This window comes from Brachyhypopomus gauderio, unplaced genomic scaffold (genome assembly GCF_052324685.1).
Source record: "Brachyhypopomus gauderio isolate BG-103 unplaced genomic scaffold, BGAUD_0.2 sc49, whole genome shotgun sequence".
NCBI classification, from domain to species: domain Eukaryota; kingdom Metazoa; phylum Chordata; class Actinopteri; order Gymnotiformes; family Hypopomidae; genus Brachyhypopomus; species Brachyhypopomus gauderio.
In genome coordinates, this window is record NW_027506874.1 from 2,831,612 (window position 1) to 2,842,911 (window position 11,300).

General features: G+C 48.5%; 2 non-coding genes across 2 annotated transcripts; both read left to right on the plus strand.

Annotated features, from left to right (window-relative positions):
- Positions 1 to 7,896: 7,896 nt before the first annotated feature.
- LOC143487738 (18S ribosomal RNA) lies at positions 7,897 to 9,735 on the plus strand. The gene has a single exon (XR_013124344.1). It is a non-coding gene; the product is annotated as an 18S ribosomal RNA (ribosomal RNA).
- Positions 9,736 to 10,856: 1,121 nt separating this feature from the next.
- On the plus strand, positions 10,857 to 11,010 carry LOC143487737 (5.8S ribosomal RNA). The gene has a single exon (XR_013124343.1). It is a non-coding gene; the product is annotated as a 5.8S ribosomal RNA (ribosomal RNA).
- Positions 11,011 to 11,300: the final 290 nt, after the last annotated feature.

Below are 11,300 nucleotides of genomic sequence, written 5' to 3' on the forward strand. Positions count from 1 at the left end.
TATGAGTGAATTAGTCTATGTCCCTTACTTTGTTAGACCATACACAAGATATTTTCTTCAGGAAATGCACAGAGTCCAATGCTATAACATTGCCAGGTGGTGGCTTTAAGGGAAAAAAGCATAAAAGTGTCCGAAAAACATGCTCTTTAGCTCGGGTACATCCCCAGGATCAAGAAAAATTGTCAGTTTTTTTTTCTATCTTGCTTAGAAATAGGTGTAAATTGACTCTGAAGTGTCATATCAGGCAATGCACAGAGTCCTTAAATATACCAGTAGCATGAGGTTTTTGTTGGAAATTAGTCTATTTCCCTTCCTGAGTTATACCTTATACAAGTAGTAATCTTCAGGCAATGCACAGAGTCCTTAAATTTACCAGTAGCATGAGGTTTTTGTTGGAAATTAGTCTATTTCCCTTCCTGAGTTAGACCATATACAAGTAGTAATCTTCAGGCAATGCACAGAGTCCTTAAATTTACCAGTAGCATGAGGTTTTTGTTGGAAATTAGTCTATTTCCCTTCCTGAGTTAGACCATATACAAGTAGTAATCTTCAGGCAATGCACAGAGTCCTTAAATTTACCAGTAGCATGAGGTTTTTGTTGGAAATTAGTCTATTTCCCTTCCTGAGTTAGACCATATACAAGTAGTAATCTTCAGGCAATGCACAGAGTCCTTAAATATACCAGCAGCAGGTGGTGGCTTTTAGTGAAAAAAGCATAAAAGTGTCCAAAAAACATGCTCTTTAGCTCAGGTACATCCCCAGGATCAAGAAAAATTGTCAGTTTTTTTCTCTATCTTGCTTAGAAATAGGTGTAAATCCAGTCTGAAGTGTCTGATCAGAAAATGCACTAAGTCCATTTTTTCTGTTATACCATACGCATTTGCCACTGGGTGGCTCCTCCAGACACATCTGTCCACTTGGAGTGTCCAATGAAGGTGCACTCATCTGGGCATGAGGTAAAGTTATTAAGCTTCCTTAATAGAACACACCTGGTCCCTAATCAAGAGGGCGGGAAAGGCACATTCCACATTGCGCATTGCGTGTTCCGTATTGCAGCCATCCCTAAGCAGTAGGTCGCGCTGGGATTGCTCATTGCGTATTGCGTGTTCCGTATTGCAGCCATCCCTAAGCAGTAGGTCGCGCTGGGATTGCTCATTGCGTATTGCGCATTGCGTGTTCCGTATTGCAGCCATCCCTAAGCAGTAGGTCGCGCTGGGATTGCACATTGCGTATTGCGTGTTCCGTATTCCGACCATCCCTATTTGAGGGTTAGGCGAGGTTGAAATATTTCAAAGTCCGAGGATATACCAGCAGCATAGACACTTAGAATAAAAAAGAGGCCTTTTTAAATTAAATATACCAGAGGCATAGACACTTAGAAAAAAATAGAGGCCTTTTTAAATTAAATATACCAGAGGCATAGACACTTAGACTAAAAAAGAGGCCTTTTTAAATTAAATATACCAGAGGCATAGACACTTAGAAAAAAATAGAGGCCTTTTTAAATTAAATATACCAGAGGCATAGACACTTAGAAAAAAATAGAGGCCTTTTTAAATTAAATATACCAGAGGCATAGACACTTAGACTAAAAAAGAGGCCTTTTTAAATTAAATATACCAGAGGCATAGACACTTAGAAAAAAATAGAGGCCTTTTTAAATTAAATATACCAGAGGCATAGACACTTAGACTAAAAAAGAGGCCTTTTTAAATTAAATATACCAGAGGCATAGACACTTAGAAAAAAATAGAGGCCTTTTTAAATTAAATATACCAGAGGCATAGACACTTAGACTAAAAAAGAGGCCTTTTTAAATTAAATATACCAGAGGCATAGACACTTAGAAAAAAATAGAGGCCTTTTTAAATTAAATATACCAGAGGCATAGACACTTAGAAAAAAATAGAGGCCTTTTTAAATTAAATATACCAGAGGCATAGACACTTAGAAAAAAATAGAGGCCTTTTTAAATTAAATATACCAGAGGCATAGACACTTAGAATAAAATAGAGGCCTTTTTAAATTAAATATACCAGAGGCATAGACACTTAGAATAAAATAGAGGCCTTTTTAAATTAAATATACCAGAGGCATAGACACTTAGAATAAAATAGAGGCCTTTTTAAATTAAATATACCAGAGGCATAGACACTTAGAATAAAATAGAGGCCTTTTTAAATTAAATATACCAGAGGCATAGACACTTAGACTAAAAAAGAGGCCTTTTTAAATTAAATATACCAGAGTTCCTTAAAAAGCCATGGCAACAGGTGAGACCAATCATTGCTGATTGCGTGGGCTGAGAACGTACCGGCATAATTGAAAAGAATCAGCAACAGGTGAGACCAATCATTGCTGATTGCGTGGGCTGAGAACGTACCGGCATAATTGAAAAGGCCATTTTAAATAAAATATACCAGTAGAAAAGACACTTTGAGTAAAAAAGGCCATTTTAAATAAAATATACCATGGCCAAATGAACTTAGAATAAAAGAGGAGAGTTTAGTTTAAATTATACCATGGTTAAATGCTGTTAGAAAAAAAGTGCACAGTTTAATCTTATTTGGAAGGCGCATTGACTCTTAAAGTCCACAAGATGTCACCGGTACTCCATCGTTTTTTTTCTGTTATACCATATGTACGTGCCACTGGGTGGCTCCTCCAGACACCTCAGCCTAGTTGAAGTGTCCGATGAAGGTGCACTCATCTGGGCATGAGGTAAAGTTATTATACCAACATCATGTGGAGGTTTTCAAGTCAGAATTTGCACAAAGTCCATAAATATACCAGAAGCATGGAGTTTTATGAGTGAATTAGTCTATGTCCCTTACTTTGTTAGACCATACACAAGATATTTTCTTCAGGAAATGCACAGAGTCCAATGCTATAACATTGCCAGGTGGTGGCTTTAAGGGAAAAAAGCATAAAAGTGTCCGAAAAACATGCTCTTTAGCTCGGGTACATCCCCAGGATCAAGAAAAATTGTCAGTTTTTTTTTCTATCTTGCTTAGAAATAGGTGTAAATTGACTCTGAAGTGTCATATCAGGCAATGCACAGAGTCCTTAAATATACCAGTAGCATGAGGTTTTTGTTGGAAATTAGTCTATTTCCCTTCCTGAGTTAGACCATATACAAGTAGTAATCTTCAGGCAATGCACAGAGTCCTTAAATTTACCAGTAGCATGAGGTTTTTGTTGGAAATTAGTCTATTTCCCTTCCTGAGTTAGACCATATACAAGTAGTAATCTTCAGGCAATGCACAGAGTCCTTAAATTTACCAGTAGCATGAGGTTTTTGTTGGAAATTAGTCTATTTCCCTTCCTGAGTTAGACCATATACAAGTAGTAATCTTCAGGCAATGCACAGAGTCCTTAAATTTACCAGTAGCATGAGGTTTTTGTTGGAAATTAGTCTATTTCCCTTCCTGAGTTAGACCATATACAAGTAGTAATCTTCAGGCAATGCACAGAGTCCTTAAATATACCAGCAGCAGGTGGTGGCTTTTAGTGAAAAAAGCATAAAAGTGTCCAAAAAACATGCTCTTTAGCTCAGGTACATCCCCAGGATCAAGAAAAATTGTCAGTTTTTTTCTCTATCTTGCTTAGAAATAGGTGTAAATCCAGTCTGAAGTGTCTGATCAGAAAATGCACTAAGTCCATTTTTTCTGTTATACCATACGCATTTGCCACTGGGTGGCTCCTCCAGACACATCTGTCCACTTGGAGTGTCCAATGAAGGTGCACTCATCTGGGCATGAGGTAAAGTTATTATACCAACATCATGTGGAGGTTTTCAAGTCAGAATTTGCACAAAGTCCATAAATATACCAGAAGCATGGAGTTTTATGAGTGAATTAGTCTATGTCCCTTACTTTGTTAGACCATACACAAGATATTTTCTTCAGGAAATGCACAGAGTCCAATGCTATAACATTGCCAGGTGGTGGCTTTAAGGGAAAAAAGCATAAAAGTGTCCGAAAAACATGCTCTTTAGCTCGGGTACATCCCCAGGATCAAGAAAAATTGTCAGTTTTTTTTTCTATTTTGCTTAGAAATAGGTGTAAATTGACTCTGAAGTGTCATATCAGGCAATGCACAGAGTCCTTAAATATACCAGTAGCATGAGGTTTTTGTTGGAAATTAGTCTATTTCCCTTCCTGAGTTATACCTTATACAAGTAGTAATCTTCAGGCAATGCACAGAGTCCTTAAATTTACCAGTAGCATGAGGTTTTTGTTGGAAATTAGTCTATTTCCCTTCCTGAGTTAGACCATATACAAGTAGTAATCTTCAGAATATGCACAAAGTCCATAAATATACCAGCAGCACGAAGTTTTCAAGTGGAAAATATTCTATGTCGCTTCATTTGGTATACCATAGGCGTCAGTTTTCGGCGAAAATAATTCTATGTCGATAAAAATGTTATACCATACGTATGATTTTGTGTTCAAAAATCGCACTATGTTCCAATTTTGACCAAGGGGTGGATCATCCAGAGGCCTCGATCCTCTGACAGTGCCCGCCGAATGTGCACCCAGACGGACATGCATCTCATTCCCCCTGTCTGGATGATTTTATGAATGGGTGATATGCAAACACCTACCATCAGGTATATAGGGGAGAGGGTCTTCTGAAAGCCACATATATGGTATACCATAAATGAAGACAAGGATTATGGCGCACGCTTTGCCCGACCAAAGGTCACTCCCTGGGCATTTTAGAGGATTTGAGAGGCCTCTTTATGGATCTCACAAATGATCCATGCATGGAATTTTGCACACTTTATCCGAATAAAGTGCACTTTTGGGCTTATGAGAGTAGGTTGGTATGCCTCTCTCTGGATGTGAGGAAGGATCCAGGAATAAAGGCATGTAATGCCACACAATTTATCCGACTAAATGACACTCTTGGGCTTATGAGAGAGGATGAGGGGCCTCTCTGTGGATGTCAGAAAGGCTCCATGCATGAAAGCATGTAATGTCACACACTTTATCCGATTAAAGTGCACATTTGGGCTTATGATTAAGCATGAGGGCCCTATGTGTGGATGTCAGAAAGGCTCCATGCATGAAAGCATGTAATGTCACACACTTTATCCGATTAAAGTGTACATGTTGGGCTTATGATTAAGCATGAGGGCCCTATGTGTGGATGTCAGAAAGGCTCCATGCATGAAAGCATGTAATGTCACACACTTTATCCGATTAAAGTGTACATGTTGGGCTTATGATTAAGCATGAGGGCCCTATATGTGGATGTCAGAAAGGTTCCAGGCTTAAAGGCATGTAATGCCACACACTTTATCCGTTTAAAGTGCACGCTTCGGCTTAAGAGAGGAGTTGAGAGGCCTCTCCCTGGAAGTCACAGATGATCCAGGCCTGCAATGGCAGACACTATATCACTTTATCCGAGTAAGAGGCTCCCTCTGAGCAAAGTAGGGGGGGAGTGAGGCCCCCCCCGGAGGTCTGAAAAGATCCAGGCCTTTAAATGACACGGGCTGTGCCCGAGCAAAGTGCCCACGCTGGGCAAGGGTGGAGGCGTGATGCTCCCCCTTATGGAGGTCGTCCTACCTCCATCCTCACGTAATGTATTTCGACCTGTGCGTATCCGGAGGGTGCTATGCGCAAGCCCGGAAGATGCTGGTTTCGGCTGGCCTTACCGGATCCAATGGCATAGTACCTAGGTGCGCTCTAAGGCCGTAAACCCCCCCCATGTGTTTGAGAATGGTAGGTGTTATACCATTGCCACGAACCACTTATTGAATCAGCCATGCCCTTTCGGCAATCGAGTCTCAGAGGTGTGTCCGAGGGAAGATTTGCCTTGGCGGGCATGGCTGTCTGGCATCTCCCCGACCCTGGAGGAATGCGCTAACGGTGTAATGCAAACACCTACCAGCAGGTATATAGGGGAGCATGCTTTCTGAGCCTTATATGATTGTACCATAATAAGGATCAGAAGAAAGGCAGTGCGTTAAGGTGAACTAGCCCGACTCTAATGCACCTTGACGGCTTAAGGGGAGGGATAAGTGACCCCTGCTGATGGAGGTCAAAGACATCCGTGTCTCTCAGGCCTTCGAACCACTGCTTGCGCCCGACCGAAATGCCACTGCTGGGCATGGGTGTAAGAGTGGTGACCCCCCTTATGGAGGTCTGTCCAACCTCCAGCCTGCATGCTCCACCTCGGCCTGTGCGTATCCGGAGGGTGCTGTGCGCAAGCCCGGAAGATGCTGGTTTCGGCTGGCCTTACCGGATCCAATGGCACAGTACCTAGGTGCGCTCTAAGACCGTTATCCGAACCCAAGTCCGCCAGGGGTTTTTCTGTTATACCAGTAGCATCGACCATCACTTTGATCAGCCAGGCCTTTTCGGGGGTCGAGCGTCCGAGGTGTGTCCGAGGGAAGATTTGCCTTGGCGGGCATGGCTGGCGAGTACCTCCCCGGCCATGGAGGAAAACGCATACGGTGCATTGCAAACACCTACCAGCAGGTATATAGGAGAGCATGTCTCTTGAGTTCATCCTAACCTTATAATGGTTATCCCATTCATAAGGCCTGGATGCAAGGCGGTGCGTGAAGGTAACATTAGCCTGACTCTAACACTTTCACCGGTTAGGGGTGGAGTGGTGACCCCCCTAACACTGGAGGTCTCGCCGACCTCCAGGCACCAGCCTCACATGCTCTACCTCGGCCTGTGCGTATCCGGAGGGTGCTGTGCGCAAGCCCGGAAGATGCTGGTTTCGGCTGGCCTTACCGGATCCAATGGCACAGTACCTAGGTGCGCTCTAAGACCGTTATCCGAACCCAAGTCCGCCAGGGGTTTTTCAGTTATACCAGTAGCATCGACCATCACTTGGTTCAGCCAGGCCTTTTCAGGGGTCGAGCGTCCGAGGTGTGTCCGAGGGAAGATTTGCCTTGGCGGGCATGGCTGGCGAGAACCTCCCCGGCCGTGGAGGAAAACGCGTACGGTGGATTGCAAAAACCTACCAGCAGGTTTTTAGGGAGAGCGTCAATCTCGAGGGCGTTCGGAGCTCTCCCGATCTATTGGCATACGATGCCCGCCAGGGGTTAGGCTCTCGGGTTACCACTTAAGGTTTCTCCCTGTCATAAGAAAGACACACGGTCAAACCAATGCGCAATGTACAATGAGGTGCGAGCTCATATCCTATATATTGCTCAGAGCCGCAACCTCGGTGCGACATACCTAGGTACAGGAATAGGGCGAGAGGTGGATGCGCTCCTTCAGGACGGGTAGGTCGGCAGCCTCTCGGGTATGATCGTTCACCAACGAAAGCTGTACAAAAGGGGTGACTGCGCTCATTGAGGACGGCAGCCTCAACATGACATACCTATCAAAAACTCTCCCATGAGGTGTGTGCGCTCCTTCAGGATGGGAGGTCGGCAGCCTCGGTATGATCATGATGACCGAGACACAGGCCTTGGGTTGGGCCTAGGGTTGAAGCCTTCTGTGCCGCCCGGGTAGTTCCTCCCCAAACCAGCGGGCATGCCTCTATGGGGGGGCCTCGGTCTGAAAAGACACGATCCTCACCCGGAACCGTCTGAGGGAAGCGTTGAAGGCCGGTCTGTCTACACAGGTGTCCGCTATCGGCGTCCATGGTGTACGGGTGAGAGCCAGCAGTGGATCGGGTTAGTTCAACACATGCTTGGCCTCACCCCGCCTGGTCACGGAATCACTCATTTCTCGGTTACGTCCCACAGTAGCGCGCGCGCGTGCTGGGAGCTGACGAGGGCTCTCTCCCCCACGCTGACGGCGCACCCCTGCTGCACCGATGGTGGGCGTCCGGTACCGAGGTGGGCCCCTGACCCTGCCCGGGGGATGGAGCACGCCGAGGTGGCCGCGACGTTAGCTGGTGTCCCTTTCACCACCGCGGTGCAGCTACCTGGTTGATCCTGCCAGTAACATATGCTTGTCTCAAAGATTAAGCCATGCAGGTCTAAGTACACACGGCCGGTACAGTGAAACTGCGAATGGCTCATTAAATCAGTCATGGTTCCTTTGATCGCTCCACACGTTACTCGGATAACTGTGGTAATTCTAGAGCTAATACATGCAAACGAGCGCTGACCCCTCTGGGGGATGCGTGCATTTATCAGATCCAAAACCCATCCGGCGGGGCGCGGGCCCCCCGGCCGCTTTGGTGACTCTAGATAACCTCGGGCCGATCGCGCGCCCTCCGCGGCGGCGACGTCTCATTCGAATGTCTGCCCTATCAACTTTCGATGGTACTATAGTCGCCTACCATGGTGACCACGGGTAACGGGGAATCAGGGTTCGATTCCGGAGAGGGAGCCTGAGAAACGGCTACCACATCCAAGGAAGGCAGCAGGCGCGCAAATTACCCATTCCCGACACGGGGAGGTAGTGACGAAAAATAACGATACAGGTCTCTTTCGAGGCCCTGTAATCGGAATGAGCGTATCCTAAACCCATGGGTGAGGACCCATTGGAGGGCAAGTCTGGTGCCAGCAGCCGCGGTAATTCCAGCTCCAATAGCGTATATTAAAGTTGCTGCAGTTAAAAAGCTCGTAGTTGGATTTCGGGAGTGGGCTGACGGTCCGCCGCGAGGCGAGCCACCGCCTGTCCCAGACCCTGCCTCCCGGTGCCCCTCGGATGCCCTTGGCTGGGTGTCCGGTCGGGGTCCGGAGCGTTTACTTTGAAAAAATTAGAGTGTTCAAAGCGGGCCGCTACTCGCCCGAATACCTGAGCTAGGAATAATGGAATAGGACTCCGGTTCTATTTTGTGGGTTTCCGGAACCAGGGCCATGATTAAGAGGGACGGCCGGGGGCATTCGTATTGCGCCGCTAGAGGTGAAATTCTTGGACCGGCGCAAGACGGACGAAAGCGAAAGCATTTGCCAAGAATGTTTTCATTAATCAAGAACGAAAGTCGGAGGTTCGAAGACGATCAGATACCGTCGTAGTTCCGACCGTAAACTATGCCAACCCGCGATCCGGCGGCGTTATTCCCATGACCCGCCGGGCAGCGTGCGGGAAACCACGAGTCTTTGGGTTCCGGGGGGAGTATGGTTGCAAAGCTGAAACTTAAAGGAATTGACGGAAGGGCACCACCAGGAGTGGAGCCTGCGGCTTAATTTGACTCAACACGGGAAACCTCACCCGGCCCGGACACGGAAAGGATTGACAGATTGATGGCTCTTTCTCGATTCTGTGGGTGGTGGTGCATGGCCGTTCTTAGTTGGTGGAGCGATTTGTCTGGTTAATTCCGATAACGAACGAGACTCCGGCATGCTAACTAGTTATGCGGCCCTCCGTGGTCTGCATCAACTTCTTAGAGGGACAAGTGGCGTTCAGCCACACGAGATGGAGCAATAACAGGTCTGTGATGCCCTTAGATGTCCGGGGCTGCACGCGCGCCACAATGGTTGGCTCAGCATGTGCCTACCCTTCGCCGAGAGGCGCGGGTAATCCGCTGAAACCCAATCGTGATTGGGACTGGGGATTGCAATTATTCCCCATGAACGAGGAATTCCCAGTAAGCGTGAGTCACAAGCTCGCGTTGATTAAGTCCCTGCCCTTTGTACACACCGCCCGTCGCTACTACCGATCGGATGGTTTAGTGAGGTCCTCGGATCGGCCGCACCGGGACCCCTCGTGGGCCTTGGTGTAGTGCTGAGAAGTCGATCAAACTTGATCATCTAGAGGAAGTAAAAGTCGTAACAAGGTTTCCGTAGGTGAACCTGCGGAAGGATCATTAACGGGTAGCGCCGCCCGGCGCGCCTCCTCCCAGCCTCTGTGCGTCTCCTCGGGCCTCTGGGGAAAGGGTTGTGCGCTTCGGTACCGGACTGGAGATCATCATATGTTTAACGCCTGAACAGCGATGGCGCAAGCTGGTCTGTTCTCTCCAAACAGCCCCCCATCTCGAGCGCACCTCCTCGGTACTCTCTGGCTCGTGCGAAGCGCTAAAAAACACGGTTACGGCCGGTTTCCACACGCACAATGGCGTGAGTCTGGGCCGCGAGGCCCTCTCTCTCTGTCGGCGTGCGTGGGGTTTTCCACATTCGGTGACCTCAGGCTCACGGCACCACCACGCACCCTACGTCTGTTGCTATAAATCGGGACTGTGCCCGTAAAGGACCAGACCCGCGTTGGGAGGTTCGCAGGAGGCTCACGCCACCTTTGTCTTCCTGGGCTCAGACGTCGTCAAAGCGGTTGCGCGTGTGTGGCCGTTGCCTTCCATTTTTCGTCGGGTGACGGGTACCTACTAGTCTTCGAACCAACCCCATACAGCGCTACGAGTGCTCTCCCTTACCGGAGGCATGGCGGGCGGTGATGGGGAGGGCCACGTGTGGACTCTAGCTCATCAACCCCGCCTCAGGCAGCGCTACGAGTGCTCTCCTGTACTGGAGACATGGCGGACGCTGACTGGGTGGTCCCCCTGGTGGCTTTAGTCTTCACACCCTCCACACCCCGGTGCTACGCGTGCTCCTCTCCGCAGGGAGGGGTGGACATGGCGGGCGGCGGGTGAGGAGAGGGGTTCACTGTGTGCTGTAGCTCCCAAGCTCACCTCGGGCAGCGCTACGAGTGCTCCTCCCTTCCTGGGAGCATGGCGGGCGGTGACGAGGTAGGCCTCTGGGTCCTTCAGTATTCACACACCCCTTTCCAACACCCCGTTGCTACGCGTGCTCACCCAGTCCTCCGAGACGGACAGGGCGGGTGCCGAGTGTGAAGGGGGCCCGCAGAGGGCTGCGGGTTTAAAGACCCCGTGCTCGGGTGCCTGTCCCTCGGGTCAGGCACTACGGCGGGGCGCCCGTCACTTGAAAAATGGTAAAAACCATTTATCATGTTTGGTGCCTCTCACGAAAAAACCAAGAGTACAACTCTTAGCGGTGGATCACTCGGCTCGTGCGTCGATGAAGAACGCAGCCAGCTGCGAGAACTAATGTGAATTGCAGGACACATTGATCATCGACACTTCGAACGCACATTGCGGCCCTGGGTTCATCCCAGGGCTACGCCTGTCTGAGGGTCGCTATTCCCATCATTCGGACTGTGCCTGTAATGGGCAAGACCGCGGTTGGAGGTTCGAAGGTGGCCCTGGTCACCTCCGTCTTCCTAAATTCAGACGCGTCCCGGTCCTCTAGCTCCCCGGCTAGAGAGAGGGGTCACACGCTCCGTGTTAGGTTTCGCTGTGGAGCTCGTCTCCCCGTAGGCTGCGGCCTCCCTGCCTCTCGATCACCCCGATCCTGGTCCTCCAGGGGCCCCGCAATACTCCTACGGCCGAGGAAGAAGCGCGCACGCGGCTGCCGGTGGGCAACCATT